At 33.0% G+C, this 22,070-nt stretch overlaps 1 protein-coding gene across 10 annotated transcripts in view; it reads right to left on the reverse strand.

Annotated features, from left to right (window-relative positions):
- Nucleotides 1–22,070, reverse strand: part of Cdh18 (cadherin 18) — a 903,781-nt gene that overhangs the window by 441,618 nt on the left and 440,093 nt on the right. For 3 of the 10 annotated variants that reach the window (XM_005319671.4, XM_040271734.2, XM_040271740.2), the window contains exon 1: nucleotides 11,425–11,642. The exons of 6 other annotated variants lie outside the window; for them this stretch is intronic. The gene's annotated coding sequence lies outside the window, so the exon portion shown is untranslated. Of the gene's footprint in view, nucleotides 1–11,424; nucleotides 11,644–22,070 lie in introns of those variants that run through there. One more of the 10 variants, XM_040271741.2, reaches the window with a different exon arrangement.

Below are 22,070 nucleotides of genomic sequence, written 5' to 3' on the forward strand. Positions count from 1 at the left end.
AGAAGTAAATAAGATAGATTTACTTTGGAGAAAAAAGACTTATAAGGACTGCAGTCATTTATAAAGGCATATTGGTAGAATCAAGAATGTCAGATGGAATAAATAGGATGTTTAGAAATATAATAATATAGAATTGAAACAGGAAAACAATAAAACACATACAAATTGAGAGAGAACTGAAGAAATACATAAATAGAGACAAAAACAGTGCTGAAAATAGTTAATAAATGAATAATAAAGATAAGAGAGAATCAGAATGATGTTTTTGTAGAGATGTCAATGATATACTTAAGTGAAGATGTAGTATAGAGTAATATTAAAAATAACTCATTGGCTTTAGAAAAGAAAAAAATAAAAAAAATTATACATATATATGTTTATGTGTATATATATTTACATATTTATGTTATTTATTTTTTATAAAAGATATAGACAGAAAAACTAATTATCAATGTGTACACATTTCAGCTAAGTATGGATTTAAGAATGAGAATTGAGCATTTTGAACTTCTTACGATTTTTCTTTTTACAATGGATATCATCTCTTGAGGAACTGGTAGAATAAAAACAACAAAGCAAGAGAAAGAGAAAGAGAAATAAAGTGGAATTTATTAATGTCACAAGAATGTATGTATGATTGGACTGGGGATATAGCTCAGTTGGTAGAGTGTTTGCCTTGCATGCATAAAGCCCTGGGTTCGATTCCCAGCACCACACACACACACACACACACACACACACACGAATGTACATATGTTTAGGAACTGGTCCTGCCCCTTATACCCAGTTAGGGATTTTGAGTGTGGACAAACTGCTAATTTACTCTGAGAAAAGTGGTGTTTCTACAGGCTCTGAACTTAGATCATTACCCCTAAACTTTAGTTCATTTTCACATTTTTATTACCTGGCATTCAATTTTTTGAATGGAGTAGTCTGATAAGCAATAAGGAAACTCAGATATTAAATATTTTTCAAGCACTTCCAAGGTTGTCTACAAGCCAGTTTGGGAGAGAGTGATATATGTTACTGCATTTGTCTTTTCCATCAATTTCATGATTGGTGCAGGAATGAAGGTCATCCTACTCAGAAGGAGCAAGGTACTTAGAGCTTATATTCTTAAGGGTTTTTTGTAAGTTATGAACAAACAGTAGACATGCAGCATTTTAAAGTTTGAAATAAAACTTTAATTAAGCAAGTATAATCAGTGATTTTCCTTACTATAATATTTTATTTTTCATGTATTTGAAATTTGCTTGACATTTTTCTATGAACATTTTCATGTTATGATTTAAACATGAGAGACATCCAAGTTGAGAGGTAAACAATTTTTCCCCTATTTAATGCTTTGTGAAGACTAAGTAATATACTAGGTACTTCTTTAAAAAATACTTAAATCAGTAAAGGTACATGAATTTCTACATTCTTCTTTTAGCTCTGTATGTATTATGCATACCAGTTTGTACATTTATGCGTAACTATAGAATAATTGATAATAATTTGTAAGCCATATCAGTTTTTAAAAAGCAAAACAGGCAATCATTGTGAGTGTGTGTGTGTGTGTGTGTGTGTCCAGTATCTGTGTATATATATGTGTGTATGTGTGTGTGTGTGTGTGTGTGTGTGTGTGTTTGCACTACTATGGATTGAATACAGGGCACACAACTGTCAGGTGAATGCTTTACCACTAAGCCACATGCCCAGACTCTGTTTATATGTAAAATTTTGTATGTATTCTATGTGTACTTTATATTTCATTTACATGGTTACATAAATGAATAATTTACCTAAATGAGCTATATAAAACAGCTTAATACTTTAAAATGCATTTGGAAACAGGAACAATAAAATCATAAACTGCAATACAACACAATTTACTCAGGACACATAAATATATATTGGCTAGGTTATTTTCTTTCACATGAAAAAACAAAGTTTTTCTTCTTTAGCAAACATAGTATTCAGGCCTCTAATATCCTTCACATTTGATATGATGGTATTTTCATGAATTCACTCTTTAACAATGTAACAACCTTTTATCAATTGCATATTTGTTACAAATTCCATAATAGCCTACTGCTTCTTTTCGTAATATTCACCTGATGCTTTCTTCCATAAAGAAGAAGTAACATATATATTATCAATATGTTCCTATTTCTACAGTTAAAAAGCACAACAAAGAAGGCTTAAAATAACAACAACAACAACAAAAAAATTACTATCTTGCAGCTCTGTATGTCAGAAGTCAGACTTGATTCTCAACTGAGCTAACAGTTTTAGCATAGCCCTGTGCTGATCAAGAATTTCCAGGCAGAAATACAAATCCTTGATTTTTCCAGTTTCAAGAAACTGCACAAATAACTTGGCTCTTGACTTTCTTTTTCTATATTCAAACCAGTGGCCTTAGATCCAGTCCTCAGAAAGTATCACTGACATCTTATTTGCCTCCCTGTATCACCTTCATAGACCCTGTGACTACATTGAGTCCACTTTTTAAACCAGGATTGTACCCTGTTTGAGGTTCTCTTTGCAATTCTAATCTTCCTTTTTCCATGTGACATTATAAAATCACAGGTTTCAGGGATTAGGATATACATATCTTTGGGAGCCAATAATCTTCCAAACACAATAGTTTCAATGTCGTCACATGAGGCACCTTTATATTTCTAATATTTTTTTAAAATATTGTAACTTGTCACATAAGACTGAGTTTCAGATGCCATCCGAGAAGTAAACATTCAGAGTGAAGCTCAGTTGAAAAACATCTAGATAATCAAGCTGATCATTGAACAGATAAATTAAAAAAGAAGGATTTTATAGCTCTGATCAGGTTGCTGTTAATGGTGATGGTAGTCATGGATGTGGTGGGGGTTGTAGTATGTGTGTGGGGATTAGTTACATGAAGTCTTTATTTTAAGTGCTAGAGTTTGAACCAGGGATGCTTTACAACTGAGGTACATCAGCAGATTTGTTTATTTATTTGTTTTATTTTAACACAAGTTCTCACTAAGCTCCTTAGGACCTCCCTAAATTGCAGAGACTGGCCCTGAAGTTGTAAATCCTCCTGCCTTAGCTTTCTGAGTTGCTGGGATTATAGGCATATGTCGCCATGTCTGTCTTAAAACAATGTTTTTATTGTTGTGAATATTATTGAAATAATCTTGCAACATATTATTTTTGCATTTTTGCACAAATATCAGATTTACAACTTAATTGTTATCTCATATTTGGTGCTAAAACTGCAGATTTACAACTCAGTTCTTAATGATCTCTCTTGCACTTAAATCTAGCCATAAATCACTAAAAGAATATAGTTCATTAATCAGAATATTAAGGGAGGAAGGTTTTCATATATGTCTACTCTTATCACATTAAAATTATTTGTAGAATAATCTGGAATTAAAAGTGAAATTTTAAAAAATTATTAATAAATGAGATATACTATATATAATAAAATGTGGTCATATCTGAAAAACAAACATTTGGCAAAAGTAATACATTAGAAAACAAGAACTATAGTAATGAATAAAATACATGTGTGTGTAAACCAATAAATTTGTGTTCATATTTGTTTTTATAATATCAAGAATTTTTCAGTTGTGTCTAAAGTCAGATTTAAATTGAATCTAAAATGATTACTATAAATAAATAAGTCTGAATAAAGTAAGCAATTATAACACATAGACCCTTTAAATTGATATATATAATATCATATATAATATATATGATATTATATATAAATATAATTATATTATGTCCACAGTAAGCTGTCCATAATGCACATCTGAAGTATGCTGCTGTAACAGAATACACAAGACTGGATAATTTACAAAACCCAGAGATTTATTTTCTCTCATTTCAAGGGAGCTGGGAAGACCAAGATTATGGCACTAGCATCTGGTAAGAGCCCTTTTGCTATGTCTTCACATGGCAGACAGCAGAAGAGAAAACACTACCCAAAGCCTGCTTTATCCTAGTACTGATCACATTCCTGAGAGCAGAGACCCCATGACCTAATAACCTCAGTTCTCAGTTCTTCAAGGTTCCATTGAAGATTAGTTTTCCAACATATTAATGTGAAGAAATTAAGCATATTCAGACCAACCGTCAAGGATGCTGATGTATTTGGGAATTTCCATTTCAATAATTTAAGACAATTCTCAAGACAATCTCTCCTTCAAATCTGTCTTTTCCTGGTTTTTAAAGACACTCCATCGCCTGGAGTTTCTCCTCTCACTCTAGCTACTTCTCAGCTTCCATAGTTGGCTCTTCCTCAATTTACAAACCTCAGTGTTGGGTGTTACAGGTCCTGGCCCACGTGTTTTCCATATTTTCTCTCACAGTTTCTTTACTTTTGGATGCAGTGTATGAGCATTAAAAGTCTTTCACTTCCATTACACAGCTCTTCCCCAGGCTCTGCACTGTGTATTCAATAGACCCATTGATACTCCCACAGGGGCACCACAACCTAAAAATATACAAAACAATTCTTCATTTTTACTGCCTCACTACTTTTCTTGGAATTTTGATTTTTCTTTATTCTTTCCATTTTTAGGGAACATCAATTGTATCCTTCTTGTTTAGCACATAATAAATAAAATATGTCTTTTACCATCTTTTCCTCCCATCCCTGATATACCATATACCACATCAAAACCTTTTAACTTTATCTTCAAGGTGAATATAGAATTCTACCTCTTCCTTCTACCTCAATTGCAGATAGTCTGTCTCAAATCACCACCATCTCTTCCCAGAATTATTGGGGTAGATCTATTACTGGGCTTCCTGAATTTATCCTGACTCCTTTCTACCCTAACTGCAATGGTCAGAGATCCTTGCTGAAATGTAAGTCAGGTAATGCCAATTCTCTGCTCAGAAACGTATGACCATTTTAACTCCCCTAGAAGAAATCCAAGTACAAACACTAATCTGCAAGATCTTAGTCCATTGTATGCTGCTATAACAAAATGACACAGACTGAGTAATTTATATATATAAAAAAGTATTTCTTCTTATCTGAGAGCTGGGGAGTCCAAAATCAAGGCTCCAGTATGAACTGAGGACTTTGATACTGTATTAATTCATAGTAAAAGTTGGAAGATAGAGAAAACCCAGTCCTGCAAGCCATTCCTATAAATGACCCTAGTCCATGCATGAGAATGTAGCTCTTAGGACATGAATGCCTTTCATTTTGCCACAGTTTGCAACACAGTTGCATTAATGTTGAAGTGTTAAGAAAAGGATGGTTATGCACTATTACTTAAGTCCAGTTGTGCTGTCCTTCTTTTTATTCTTCAAATAAGCCAGGTATGCCCTGTCCCTAGAATTTTGTACTTCTCATTTTTCCTGGAATATGGTTCCCAAGATATCAGCATTGTTCATATCCACACTTCCTCCAAGCCTTCAGTCAAAGTATTTTCAGTGAGAGCTTCCTAGACATCTTACCTAAACATCAAGCCACCATTTATATCTTTGGAGCTTTTGTTTCCCATTTCTCATCTCTCTCTCTCATCTCCTTAATGAATTCCGTTTTATACAAATACTATAAAATGTTAGCTGTTGACTTGATTCCCATCAATTTTCCCAAATAGACTAAACCTCCATCAATGAATAGAATATATATATAATTTAGTATATAGCACAGGAAATACAATGTAATACTTAATAGAGCTTTTTTTAAAAGAAAATAAGACAAATTTCTAAAAGTAAAATGTTGATCAACAAAATAGAAGACGTTAATAGTATCTAAGAACTAATTTACTTTTCAATCTTAACAATTTAAGTCTTTCTCTTCTACATCTAAATTAAGTAGAACCAATCAGTCAATAAAGGGGTTCTCCATAGAACCATCAAATTTGCATATTACTAAAATATCTTTTTGTTTATACTATCAAGACTAATTAAAATTATAGCTTCTCTTTCTGATAAAATTACTAATTAAACATACTTTAAATATAAAGATAATATAAGCAACAACAAAAGCACAAAGGATACATATTTGTTTCAAAACTTTTTAAAGCCAAATGGATTTTTTACGTTATCCTTTTTCAAATCGAAACACATATAAAATTGAGTTTCAAGTTTAATAAATTATTTACTTTTTCTAGAAATTTATCAATATTTAGAGTGATCCAAATTATTAAATTAATTTTAACTTTGTAGGAGTATTATTCCCTCATTTTTGATATTTTAGATTTCTTCCTTTTTAAAAAAAAAATATTTATTTATTTATTTTTGCACTGGATGGTTTCCTAATGATTTGTTTCTAAAAGTTATTTTATTTAAGGGAATATGCCCTTCCTTTCTTTAACAATAGATTGCAAGATTTTTCTCAAAACAAGTATTTCAAAAGACTATTAATTTTCACTTCCTCCAGAAATAAATGTAAATAACAATTTTATCACACCTGTGCCAAACTGGTTTGAAAATGTTTTACAGTATAATGATTCAATAGGTTAAAATAGCATTCTGTCTTGTTTATACTATATTGATGACCATGTGTTTAACCTAGAAAGATTTATTTTTAAATACTATTCATAACTGGTAAACTGAAAATAATGATCTCAAGTAAAACTGTCAATCACATCTAGTTGTGTATAATTACATAAAAGTCAATTATAAGTTACATAGATTAATTCAAAAGCCTTCAACATAATGACAACAAAAACCTATTTGAGGATCTTTATGTTTATGAAAATTTATTATGAACTGGAATTGAGAGTTGAATTCTTTTATTTTTTTAAATTTTGTTTTTAGTTGTAGGTACACATCATACTTTTATTTATTTATTTTTTATTTGTATGTGGTGCTGAGGATTGAACTCAGTGCCTCACACATGCTAGGCAAAAGCTCTACTGTAGAGTCACAGACTCAACCCCCAAAGCTGAATTCTTCTTCAGTGGAAAATGTAGAAAGCCTGATTTATTTTTATCAACAATTTCACCCATCATATTCTATGTAGTACAAGTATAATCTTGAGTAAGATCAGTGTTGAAATTGAACATCTCATAATTTAAATATTTGTTTCAATGAAAAATTGAATACTTTGGGGATTAAACTTTATTCACTTTATTTTCAGAAAAATTTCCTAAGTTTATGTAGCTTAGCAATGTGAAATCTACATACCAGGCTTTCATTTTCCACAGAAGCAACATCTGGGCATTTAAGATGCAGCAGAGCAAGTGTGCCTATAATATCTGCTTCTACTTTTCCTCTCTGTTTACTTCCCTGGAAATATCTTCCTGGAACATGTACTACACTTAGTCAAAACATTATGAGCACAGATAGAAATACTAAATTATTTAATTTGTGTTGGCCTCTTTATTCTTCATTAAAATATTTTAGCAGGGGACTATTAAATAAATGGTAGTATATCTCTATAATCATATGCAACAATCAAAATGAATCATAGTCAATATTACATGGCACCTACCAATCTGAACTACCTAAACATAATGAGAAAAAGAAATCTCTTAATTGAGTCAAATCAAGCTTGTGCATATGACACACTTGACTCTTGTAAGCAATTATAAATTCTATATATATATAATCACATGGAAGACAAATATGCTATAATATTAACTGCATATAGTATCAACTGATATTTACATTCTAAATACTGGTTCATGTGAAGATACGAATGTACATATATCGCTATATCTTTTCCTTTAAATAAGTTAACTTTATAATCACATAAAGATATCCATACTAAACTATTGATAGAAAAAGTAATTTAAAATATAAACATTTGCAATAATATTCACTGTTGAAGAGTAAATCTCAATTTATATATTTACCATTTCTGTGGTTTTGTAACAAAATTTAATTATGGACAATAAAAGGATAGAAATGAGAGCAAAACTGAGCACTATGACTTCACTTTACAGAATTTAACATTGAAGATGTTCTTATTCCTTTATGGGAAATCATTTTGAAAAAGAATAGTAGGCATTCTCTAGATGTTTTTTATCCACATTAGAATAGCAAGAATTTCCCCTGCTGAATTGATCCTTACCCAATGAGTCACCAAATACACTGAATCTATGATTTACTCAAATTGGCATCGATCCTTACAAATTATAGTAATTATACTACTCTGTACATTTAGGTTTTGTACTTATTTTAATCCCATTTTGCAGAAGAGGAAAATGGCCTACAGACAAGCCACAGGGAGCACAGTAATTCATGACAGTATCCAGAGTCTTACCTTGTCCTCAAATCATCAAGTTCAATACTCACCCATGGTGCTCATCACCAATTAAGAATGGTTCTTTATAAATCAAGATTTTTTTTTTACTTATATAGGTTTTGTACACTTCAAACAAATCCAACCATACAGAATTCTAGAGTGAACATCATTTTCCAACAACCCACACATACACAAATACCCTTCAAAATAATAAAAACAATTAGAGTCAATATCTTTAATTTCCTTAGATTTATATTAAAGTTTCATCTGAAAAAAAAAACAAATTAAAGTGTAATTGTGTTCATCTTAACATCTGCACTATCCTCCAAGTATGTGTTTCCTCTTATGCTACAATATGTTTTTGTATGATAATATAGCCCCAATCTCTCAGTTTACAGAAAAATGATACTGATAAAGTTCTTCACCATATTTGGATAGGACTTAATTGGAACCTTTAAACTGAAATTGTTTAATTATCAAAGCAAGAGGGAGGAGAGGATCTGCAGAGCACCCAAACTGAAATTCACCTGGGCAGCTTCCTATACATACAGCATACACGTGCCTGCTTTCTATATCTTCTATATGCATGCATAGTTTTTGCTCCTAGAAGTGGTTCTTAATTGGGGTGTGTTTTTAATATGCCCCAGGGAATATTTAACACTATATAGGAATATTTTTGATAGTCAAAACTTAATGGTACTGCTACTAAGATACCCACGTGTAGTGAGTAGAGAACAGGGACATCGCGAAGTATACTATGATGCACAGGATACTCCTTGGCGGAATTATGCAGCTGCAAAGATCAGCAGCATAAAAGTTAAGAAGCCCTAATCTCAAATATAATTCTATAGATATGTATGATGCATATCATTAAGCAAATTAAATAGTGTAAAGTACTCATTTTAAAAAACAAAAGAACACTTTACACATTATGTCTTTACTCTCCCAATATACTGTACTACTCTTCACTAGACTACATTGTATCAGATATATGGGTTCAGGGTAAGTTTTTTTTTTTTTTTCAATATGTTCAATAGGTTTTCTTCTTAGATCTGCTGAAATGTACAAACGTGTTTAGATTATTCAGGACCATTAAGTGAAGATGTAGATATGTTTTTAAAAAAATTCTTTTAATTCCTAATCACGAATAAGCTAAAAACAGAACAGGTAGGACACACAGACTTGTAAACATGTGGTCTATATTTATTAGGCCACAAAAATCAATGCAATGTATAATAATCCTATTTATATTAGCGAATAAAAAGCATATTTTCTATATATAGCACCTTTCATCTAAAAAATTCATAAAGTTTGGCTGACTCATTCACTCTTATCATACCACTATATCCATTTGAAATAGGTCATTGTGAGAAATAATAATTTATAATCATACAGCATATAGACTTTCCCAAGTCCTGGTTTAGCCCCTGCTCTAACTAGTTATATTCATCATTTACTGCATTCAGTTATAGCTAGAGTTTCTAGCCACTTACTTTTCTTTTAATATTATGTTGTCCTTTGCCATTGGGTTATCTTCCTTGGGGCACTCTTTGCAGCTAAAATAGTATATCCTCATTTTCTACCTCCCCATGTTGTCATGTAGGCAATTGATTCTGACCATTAGCATCATTCTGTTTGTTTTCTTAGGTTAGCTATCTCTCTAAAAAAGCATCAGAATTATGACTAATAAAACAATTATCCACCAAAGCCCATTAAGTGTATGCCTTATGTAGTGAATAATGGGGTGATCTATAGCATTAATTTATTATCAGTAAATATGGAATTAAATACGTAACAAGAGTCTTGAAGAAAACAGCAATGGTGATTGGTGCTTAGACCAGAATGCTACAAAACTAATTCTACTAATATCACATCCTTCCTTCCTCCTCTCACTTCCCACAAGGCACACTCATGATGTAGTCTGAACTTCAAACTCTTGATTTAGAATTAAATATGTTCTATGAACTAAAACAGAGAATAATAGTAACTGGAAAAGGAAAGCCCCCTGCATTGAAAAATCTGCTAGTGAGCCCAGCATGGAAAATAAAGGTTGGAAAACACAGGCTGAACCTGTAGTTAGTTTTCTGGCTGCATAACAAAATCTTTCTCTGATCTGTTTCTTGGCTCAAAGCACTGATGCCATCACCTGAGCAAACCGAAGACCATAATATATTTAGCTAATTATTTTATTTTTCTTGATTTCTAACAAGGAACTAGCAAGGAATGTTTATACTTGGTTAAAGAGAAACCTCATTAAATACAATGGATATTAAATTTTAAAGAATCAATAACCCTCTCTGATACAATTCTCATTTTCACCTGTTACGTATGAGAGGTTTGCCTTCCTCCACATCTACACACAACATACACACACACTCACACACACACACACACACACACACACACACAAACATACATAAAGGCACAATTTTACCTTGGTTTTAAAATGTGAAATTTAAGATAAAATAATATTTATTTCTATACTCAAACGAATTAGCTTCAGGAAGTTAACAAAAGGCAGTGAATGAGAGTTCACAAACATAAGGGCACATACTATAAATAAAGTGTGTTGTTCTTCACAGGAGCCTGTCTAATTTCTTTACATGCATCATTTGTACGGCCCTTAAAAAAAAAAAAAAGTAAAAGTTTCACCTTAAGTCTTAATAAGCATTTTATGTAAGCAGTTCTCAGGAAGAAGAAAAAAAATGAAAGAAAGAAAATACAAGAATTGCTCTGCTGCAGTTTCAGTGCTCAGCATGTAATTTTTACAGGATACTGGAAAGACAATAATTAAAAAGCTCTATCAAAAAGCCAATTTCAATATCCCTGCTTGATTCTGACGATGCTTTTCCTCACTCTTACAGATAAGCATAATCGACAGTTTATACCGATGCCATCACTATTCAAATGTGCCTTGCAGAGTACCATTCCAACTTCTTCAGGGGCAGGGCAGATAACAGCACAGCCACAGACCAACATAAACAGAGACCCAGCTGGATTAGCAGACTCACATTCCATAGGCTCTATTGGCAACATTCCTGCATAAGAAAATACAAATTCGTGCTAGCAGAAGGCTGCCGGCGTGAGCTACAACTTTCCCATTAGCACTAGATCCTGTAAAACCCATCCGAAAGGAGGATTTCACCAAATACAGTTTGACTCAGAACGGGGTAAGCAACCCCACTGCACAAAAATATTAATATCACGACAGATTAAAGTGTCATGTATTGAAGCCTTACCTTGGCTGACTTGCCCTAACTGCTGGAAAGGAACTTAAATTATGAGAAGCAAAGAGGGGACTTTCTGAGAGCTCCGTGCACAGCTGCTCAGGTCCTCGGAGAGCCCAGACTCCGGCTCCGCGCACCTCCAGCCCTGGGCTCCCAGACTCGGTCTCTGCAGCTCCGGAGCGCGCCTGTGATTGGCTGGCAGCGCCTGTCTGCCTGATGCTCTGCTCTCCCTGTCTCTCCTCCTTCCTCTTCTTTCTGGCTCTCCTCTCTGCTTCCTTCCCCTTCAGCCTCTTTCTCCCCCCTCCCACCCCAACGTATATAGTTTGGGGGCTGCACAAATTCTGAAGCACACGGAAATGATACCCTTTAGCCCCATCGACAAGGTCATATGGAAAACGAGATAATTAATAACAATCGTTCATTCAAACAAACAAACAAACAAAAAGCCTAAGCTCTTGGAAAATGACAGCAAGGACTCCGTGACAGTTTAACCCCTCTCTTCTCTCTGGGGGAGGGAACACTAGGGCGAGAAGGGGTTTGTTAGATGGAGTGGGAGTATACAACGCGGGGGGACGAGAAATAGCAGGCAGTGCAGGCGCTGATGTGGCGAGCTGGTAATAAATTTTCATATTTCCGTGCAAAGTCGTCACAGCCTGCTAAACATTCAACTGCTGGCTCATTCATCAGCGAGCCATAGTCCAGTGGTAGCCGTGAGATTTAGCTTGAGTGATGCCCTTTAATGTCTTACCCCAAAGTACTCAAGGCATGGAGGGTTGACATTAGAAAGAGCTTCCTTTTGGAGGTCAGCAATATATTTGTGAAGATGAATAGAAGCTGCAATGCCTTTCCAACCCACTTCTCTTTTGCCAGGAAAACTAACACGCACGTGAACTTCTCACCTCTTATTACTACGGAATAAATTAAAACGATCTGTAAAGTACATAGCTTTTGATAACAGGGATTTCCGGCCTGACTTGCTGTACTCAAAATTGATGTTAACAGCTGAAACAACTTCACTATTTCCTCCCAGCATGCAGTCACCCACTCTCACCCATTAAGAACATCCACAATCCCCACTTAAAGTAGTGTAGTAAACAAGTGTAGGAGTTTATCTAAATTGAATGGCTATTCCAACAGTCCCTTGGCAGACATATTAAGAATTATAATACAAAATTCATAATCATCGCAAACACTAAAAGAACAGTGTTACTTTTTCTACTGAGTTGATAAAACTACAAATGCCCCGATTCAGAGGTTTAAAGGAACAAAAAGTCTTAAACCTAGGAATGTCATATAATAGGAGGAACAGAAGATATGGATTCAGATCCTGTCTAGGATTTTTATTTATATCTGAGCATATGTAAGTTTTATTTTTTCCCACTTCTTCGTCTTCATAGGACTTATCTAGACTATTTTCACTTCAAAGAGTCTTTGTGAAGATTCAATGAAAATCTGTATAAGTTTTCCTTATTTATGGAAAAATTTTGGCAAAGGTTATTTTGCTTGTAACCATCCCTTTCTTTCCTCTTTCCCTGCTCTAAAAAAATGCACTGAGTTTGAAGAGAGTGATATTTATAAGAATTTTAAAGAACAAAGAGGAAATGTTGTGAATCACCTGCAGTTAAATTTAATTGTCTTTATTTCACTTGAGTGATGTAGAATTCACAGGAATTTATTTTGCTTTTGAGGTTTAATATATATTTAAAAAAAAACTATATAGGGGGTGGGGTTGTGGCTCAGTGGTAGAGTGCTATCCTAGCACATACGTTTGAGGCTCTGGGTTTGATCCTCAGCACCACATAAAAATAAATAAATAAAATGAAGGTATCCTGTCCAACTACAACTAAAAAAATAAAAATATTTTAAAAGCCCTATATAAATAAAAAGAAAGTATATGGATTAGATTATTTCCAGTTGTGAAGGAATTACATATTAAAGGCTTAGATGCTGCTAAGAAAGATGTTAGAGGTCAATTGGAATTGAAAATCTACAAAATTTAAACTATTAAAGAAAAATAGAATAGAAAGAATAGCATTAGGAAGATGAGTCCAGGTTATATATTAGTTGGGCATATCCTCTCTTGAAAGGCTTCTAATTCAAATGCCAAATGTGCCCTGCATAGTGAGTTGAGTGCAAATTCTTAGTCATTTTTAGTTATTATATGAGCTATTTAAAATGTATGAATTTCAAATCTTACTATGTTGATGAAGCTATGGGCACATAAGCTAAGATATAGTTCCGAAAATAAACAGAATTTATAGAAGAGATTTCAGTCTGTAAGAGGTCATGTAGAACAATTTTAAAAATTCACATTATGGCATTCTTTAGAGAAGCCTAACTTTATTTGACTGTCCTTGCTCAAATGAAATAAAAAGTCTGTTTGCCTGCTTGTTATTGAAGTCTTTGCTCAGGCACCAGCAATGAACATCGTAGGGAGGCACTTGAAAACAAAACATGATTTTGCTAGGCTTCCTTGGTGGTTTTCCCTGGATAAGACCATAATAAGTACATCCAGTGGACTGTCATAATGGAAGTCAACAGGCACTTACTCCTGAGTGGGATGACATGCAGGGGGAATTGTCAAAACTGCCAAACAATACAATCCATTGCTGGAAAAAGAATTCATTCACCAAGGGAGGATTTGTATCAATGAGACTGCACTCAGATTAAGGGCTCTAGATTCTCCACAAATCCAATGGTGCAATGTACACTGGATTTAAGTGGCTTTTGAAGTTTGATATTCTGAAACTGTGCCAACTCTTCCTAGCCACAGAAAAGTGAACCTGTCAGCCACTAAGTACAGTTGTTGTATTTTCAAGTTAAAAAGAAGGAGGCGGGTGAACCAAAGCAGAATGTGCTACTTGGGGAAAGGCAGGTGGTGGGCAGGTACTTATTTTCTCTTTATGTCAGAGATTATTTAAAAAAAAAATAGACAATGTATCAGTCAACAGGATTTATTACATAGCTAATCTCTGAAACTGAAAGTATGGACATTTCTGATACTGAGTCCCCTCTTATGTTTCCTTAGAAGAGTTATAAGAATCATTTTAGCTGGTGACAGAGAAGCATCCAACACAGGATTGATGCTGGGTCGACTATAGAAACTGGAAAGATAAAATTGTAGTGCTAAGCTGTGATCATTTTCTGGAGAGAAACTCAGAAAATTGTCTCTTTAGATGTCATCTCATGCTCAATTTTACCCTGGAAATTTAGGAGACTGTATAATGCTTTTAAACATAAATGAAGAAAGGATGTAAAAGCAATGTAGTGATTACCTTGTTATAATTCAACATTTAGAACAATCAACCATGCAAACATGGTGTACTGGTTCATTTTAAAAACAGTCCTGAAAATATATAAAATACATAAAAGTTTATATATGTTTCACATAAATAACTTGATATTTTGATATATGTTTTGTGTAATGATAATTACATTACAACAAATTAATGTATCACCTCTTCATACCTACTATTTTATTTCTAATAATAAAGTAAGATAAGTGATTTCATCTTATGTCAGAAAAGCAGGTGGTAAAAATTATGAAGCAATGGACAAGTTTCTGTGGAATTTTTATGTGTTTTGATAACAAGGACTATAGTTTACATATTTTGGTTTAATAACAATAGAAAACTTATGGTGATAAAAACATCAACTCTAATTTTATTGTTAAGGATAAGTGAGTAAGTTTCAACTTTAGCCAATCTTTTATCAAACTTCATATTAAGAAGTGTAGAATACTAGGAAATTATTGATTCAAGGAAATGAAGTACTCTAATCTATCAAGATTATTTGAAAGAATACTGTCTGTGGGATTAATTCTAAAAAGCAGTGTTGCCTTTACTCAAAACAATAGTAAGTTCAACAAGTGCACATTTTTAGTATTCGTAAATGTATGTATGCAAAATATAAAATATTCAATGGGCTTCTTGGATCCAATAGTATATTATTCATACTTGACAAATAAAAAAGTAAAACTTAGTTTCTATTATATATGCACTTTATATCAGCATAATATAATTGCTGCACTGTAAGTAACAAAATGTTCACACTGATTTCCAAGAAACTTGAAAATATACTAATTATGACATAATTATGAACTAATTTTAATGATGAATCTTGCTGGACATGAATCACATAAAGTACATGATTGAATGTTAAAAAATAATAGTACTGTACATAAGATGAAATCATGGTGAAGGCAGGTAGTTCACATAGACTAGAGGGAAATAGTTTCTCCAGCTTTCAAAGATCAAGTGAATATGGCTTCTAAAAAATTAGGGAATATTGAACTGAGTGTGGAGCTTGGCAAAATCATAAGATGCTTTGGTAAAGATGTGAGAGAACCAGAGTTAGGAAAATTCTGTGGGATTTGTACATTTACATTACTCAGAGGAACATTCCTCCATCTAAAGTGCTAAGACTGGAAATAGGGGCAGTGTGTAACAGGGACTTTTGATACATCATCATTATCTGTCATGATTTTACTATTGTCACATAAGGAAGTTCAAAAATAATTATTATACGTGGAAACTGGTAAACAAACCATACACACATTTTTTTTAAAAAAATGCAGGATTTGGTAAGGGAGCTTTTACTATACTAAGCTTCAGAGTTCCAAGTCCAAATGTGTTCTCAATCTGTTCTAATCATGGTTTTTATTAACAAGATGAACATCAAAGTAATTAATGAAAAATCATACAAGAAGCTAGTATACTTAGATGAGGAACTAGACATTTGTTCAAATATCTTGGAAAAACTTAAGTTATATCTCAGTGTAGCAAAATAGAAATTCCATAACTTGCTTCAAAAAGATATGGTAGTAGAGACAAGTATTAGAGTCAAAACTTATGAATAAGATTGAAAGATTTCTACTAGCAATATTTTCATTATCAAAAAATCAAGTATGTGTTATGGTAATCAAAAATGTAAATGTAAACTTAGGCATCCTTTTTTAAAAATATTTTTTTAGTTGTTGATGAACACAATTCATTTATATTATTTATTCATTTTTATATTGTATTGAGGATCAAACCAGTGTCTCACATGTGCTAGGTATGAGCTCTACTACAGAGCCACAACACCAGCTCCTAAACTTAGGCATTCTTAATAAAAGCAACAACACAAATGAAGTTGATACAAGTGTCTAGGGTCCATCATTTATATTGAACTGATGATACAATGTTTTGAAATTACTCCAATAAATCACATTAGCCAATTGTTATTGAGTAACCATGACACATTAGTTAAAAACACAGTATCAGAAACCAAACAAGTATAGCAAATTATATCACTATATGTACTAAATTCCTTTGTTGGTAAAATGGTCATAATAATATTACCTATTGGACAAGTCAGGGTTCTCCAAAGAAACATAAACAACGGGATGTAGGTCTGTAGTCATATAGATTATATAGCTATGTATATAGATACACACATAGATAGAGGCATCTAGGAGAAAATTCAAAAGGGAATGACTCACAGAACTACTCTCACTGAGAAATTCTATGATCTGCATCTGCACCAAATTATCTGCTGCAATAGTTCCAGTTCAAACCCTAAAGCCCAAGAAACAGGGAAGCCAATACTATAAATTCAAATCTGAGGTGAAGTTCTAGGAATCAGAGGCACTCAGGACAAAGGGTAGCAAAAGATCCCTTTCTCAACTCAAGCAGACAGGAAATTTGTTCTTCCTCAGAAGTTTTGTTCTATTCAGATGCTCAGCTGCTTTAAATGCTAAATAATTTTGCACATGCAAAAGGACTTAATACAGTCTTTGGCAAATAAAAGACTATGGACAAAAGTTAGGTCACCCCTTCAATAAATGTATATTACTAATATAATAAGTCATATCTGCTTCTTGTGTTCCAATTGTAGCAGAAATAAGCAAATCAAACAAACTCTTAGCTAGGAGTTTTTCATTAAAATAGAATCTATGGTTTCTGTGGAATATCCTGGGGAAAGCATCCATTCAATTCAACCTCCCATATCTGTATTCACCTTTTTGGTGATATATAATGAAAATTGATGTTTAGATGATCCTGAGGCAATGTAAGATTCCTGACCATCCAAGAAATATTATATTGAACTGAGTATACAATGTTTATAATACCAAAAAAGAGAGAAGAATTTAAAATCATTTATAACCTCAGTTTATAAGAAGTAAGGGTTATCTCACTAACAATCAGTTTATCCACTTGATGAAATCATTGATATTTTCAGAAAAACTAAATATGTTAATATGAGTTTGTTATCATTCTACAGAGGTAGTATTCTACAGTCACTCTGAGTCCTCTTATTGTTTAGCCTAAGAATATCATAAGAGAGACTTTGAAAAACGTTGAATTTGTCTTGCTTTTTTACATTGTAATATATCAGATTTCTTTGTCACTAAAAGTTCTTACCAAACATTTTAAATAAATTACTCTCCACATTATATATCAGTCTTCACAATATACATGTAATATATTTTCATCCTTTTGTTATCACTGATCATAAATGCTGCTGCCAAGTTTCAGATATTATAAACAATGTTCAAGGAACAATTCTGTTTATAATTCTTTACCTGGATCTCTGCTTATTCCTTTTTAATAGGCTATGTAGTAGCATGTACATTTCTTAAAGTTCATGATTTTTTTTATTGATTTTCAACATGATTAGAGAGGACTAAAAGACTAATTGGCTCTCTGATAACCCGGAGCAATAACATTTACTTCAGTTTGCTTTCCTAATAGCTGAAAATCAGTACTTCAGTTTATCTATTTCTATTTGTGTGATTCCTGGAATGTTTAGTGGCCATTTCTTGTTTTCACTCACAACTTCTATTAATATCATTACTCTATCATGTTATTGCTAATTTAGAACTATAACACTCTTATATTATCTTAGTACACAATCAGAAGACAGTTCAGCAGAAGTTTCTGTACTGTTCTCTCATAATTGGCCTAAAATGTATGAATGTATATATTGGGTAAAAATAAACGTATTTGTGCATATGATTAGATTTACCTGGAAAGTACACACAGAGTATCAGTTTCAGTTGAAATTTATAAAAAAATTAAGTTATCTTCTCTACTTTAAGCTGAAAAACTAGAAAAATTACAAAACTGCAATACAACACCACAAACTGTATAGGCTATCTATGGACAATATTCTTTATATATTAAAAATTTTGATGAGCTGATTACACAGTCTTGGTAGAGACAGAATCTGTGGTGATGTTTAAATAATAAAAAAAATAGAGATTAATGAATGGGAAATTATTTTAAACAAAAATATATATTTAAAAAACAAATGCACTTCTGGAGACCAATAGACCTACAGACCTACAGATATTTGCAGTCATCTGAATGTCTGAATATGTGGATCCAGTTATTTGAATTTTGAAATTGTTCCACAGAATATTCTGAACAACCACATTTACAAAATATATTATATTGATGATATTTTATTTCATACTTATATTTCTTTTCAAGATCACAATGAAAGCGTTTACTATAAATGCTGAGGTATTTATTTCTGAGAAGATTACTATGAGTAGAAAGTATATAAAATTCTGTCTAATCTTCTGGAACACTTTTGGACAGTTTCAAGCCACATTAATCACCCCTCCATGTAAGCTTCCAGTACTACGTTGTTTATGTTTATGTTGATACACCTAGCACAGGACAATATAAAGTGCTGAATGTCTTGCTCTTATGCAGAGATAAGCTCAAATTCTTTAACAGAAAACATTAAAGTTTTCTATTCTGGAATTTGCTTCAGTTTAGTGTAGTTCATATTAAGTGCAAGATTTGCAACAATGGGTGGGTATGATCCTTGCCTCCAGAATGTAACGCTAGAATGGAGGAAGCTTAAATATCAACATTTTTTTTTTTTACTAATATGGTCTTATAATAGAGGCACACATGAATTGTCATGAAAGTACACAAAGATATCTTAATTCACCCTGAGTATTTAGGGAGTTTCCTGGAAGAGCTGAGTTGAATAATGAGGAATTATTCCAAATAACAAGAAGAGGGCAAAAAGTATGAAATGCAGATACTAATGCTCATAAAAATTTCACATAAAAGAATTTCAGAAAGGAAGAGATTGGAAAGATGGAAGGGAAAGGAGAATTGCTTATGCATAAGTTCTATTATTGTTGGAAGCCTTTGACATTATCAAATGGATGTTTTTTATTATGATAGTGAAATGCTATAATTTGATCTCAGTATTGAATCTCTACCCTGTTACCGTAGTGGTCAAACAGTGGAGAGACAAATTAATTACACTTTGGAAGGTATTAACAATAATCAACCATAAACATATATGGAAAATCAGCAGAGTTGAAAAAAGAGATTGGTAGGAAGAGTGGAGGGATGGATAAAGGGAGAACATGGAAAAAATTAACAAAATCATGCTACATGAATGTAGAAATATTCTATATGGAATTCTACCTCTCTTCATATGTAGAATGTTCCAATGAAAGAAAATTTTACATGGTTGGAAACTATGAGTAAGGGAGAATCTAGTGCAGATCTCTGGATTCTGGCTAGAGTCTTAACATAGCCAGAGTTCCCTGGGAGAGGAAAGCTATTCTGAGGGAAAGTGGATTATAAATTGATTTGAGTTTACTTTGACTTTGAGAGTACCGATAGATATTAGCATATGGTTGTCATTTGAGCATTGCCTTTGTACTCAGAGAACAAGTTAGAATTGAAAATAATATTTGAGAAGACATTTATACATAGCTTTTAGTTTAAAATGTTCTGTGTTTTATGGATTTGTTCAAGGGTCGCATAAGAAGGAAAAAGCCCTAAATCATATTAGAAGAGTGTGTGAGCCATGAGGAAGAATCCCTTAAAATATCTAAAACCAGCTGTAACAGCAAGAAGAAAAACAGAAGATCTTATGGTCACAAAATTGAAGAAAGAGAAATATACTGGCTCGTCATGAAGGCCCATACTGGTAATCCTAGTAGCTCAGGAGGCTGGGCAAGAGGATCACAAGTTCAAAACTAGCCTCAGCAAAAGCAAGGTGCTAAACAACACAGTGAGACCCTGTCTAAATAAAATACAAACTAGTGCTGGGTATGTGGCTCAGTGGTTGAGTGCCCTAAATTCAATCCCCAGTATCATCCACAAATCCATCTCCCACCCCACCCCCCAAAAAGACAGATGAATACCACACTTGAGAAATGGACCATATTGTTTTTTGGTGGCATAAGAAGTGAATTTTCATGGTATGTTTGGAATTTTGGAAGTTATTTGTAACAATGAAATTAGCAGAAGAAAGGGACTGGTGGCAAAAGAAGATAGTTTGCAGGCAAATGAAAAAATAGAGATCATCTTATGATAATTTAAATTAAAAAAATAATCATTAAATAATAACAAGTTATCTTAGATTTCAAAGTAGAATTTTTATATTACTATTATTGTTTTTTAGTAGAAACAAACATCTTGTTAAAAAGAGGAAGTAGATGATTATAAAATATATTTTAAATGGATATGAATAAGAGAAAATGTAAAATGTTACATAATGTCCCTACTCCAAATCTGCTTCTTGGTTTGGGGCTTCTTGTATCACTGAAAGAACCATCATTCTCATACACACTTTCTCTCTCTCTCTCTCTCTCTCTCTCTCTCTCTCTCTCTCACACACACACACACACACACACACACACACACACACTACACACACACACACACACAAATTCATAATAATAAACACAAAACTCTGTATATTAACTTCTGTGTTCTTTTCCATAACACCATATCCAACTATGTCATTGAAAGAACACCAGAAAATGAAATGCAGAAAATCTTATTCAAAACTTATTAATAATTTTGAAGTGGCAACTGTAGAGCACTGAACCAAGAATGAGTCCTCTGTCTGTGGGATCTGGTACAGTTGCCGAGGTTTAGGGCCCACACTGCACCCCTAGTCACCAGAAACTCCAGTCCAGAGACTCATGTTCCAAACATCTTGAGTTAATTAATAACCTTCAAATTATTCAGTGTGTTCATTCCATGTGGAATTACTTCAGATTCATAGTCTACCCTATTCTATCAACTGTCACGTGACAAGAATGTTTGCCTTTCATGCCATTAAAGAGCTACTGAACACTACAGTCAGCGATTGGGAGTTTCTATAAAATAATGAGTAATTTTCAACTTTATTTAGTAAAGTGTTGGAGCAGAGAAATTCTAACAGGAGTCCAATGTTAAGATGAAGTTAGCCTACTGGGGACACTGCCTACAGCTTCCAAGAATTTGAATATATTACAGATAAATTATCTTAATATAATCTTAAGATAGAATGAATAATTTGTGGCAATTTTGTACTTATAATACATAAAATATATTGAATGACTTGAACTTAACATGAGAATTGATACAGGATAGGTACACAGATTGGAGATATTTACATAAAGAATTAAATATAAAATACCAGAACCAAGTATGAGTCAGAGTTTTCTAGCTCAGTTGGTCGTGGAAAAAAAATAGCACCATCATTAGCAGAAAGAAAGAAGAAAATTAAAACATCTGTTAGGGAGCATAATAGGTTCAGATTGGAATATGTGATGTTAAGGTGTTAGATAACATTCTGAGGAGAAATCCAAGAGTCACTTGGCAATGTAAGACTGCATCTTTGGAAATGCTTAGAAATAGTTTGGG

The sequence above is a fragment of the Ictidomys tridecemlineatus genome, chromosome 1, assembly GCF_052094955.1.
Source record: "Ictidomys tridecemlineatus isolate mIctTri1 chromosome 1, mIctTri1.hap1, whole genome shotgun sequence".
Taxonomy (NCBI): Eukaryota; Metazoa; Chordata; class Mammalia; order Rodentia; family Sciuridae; genus Ictidomys; species Ictidomys tridecemlineatus.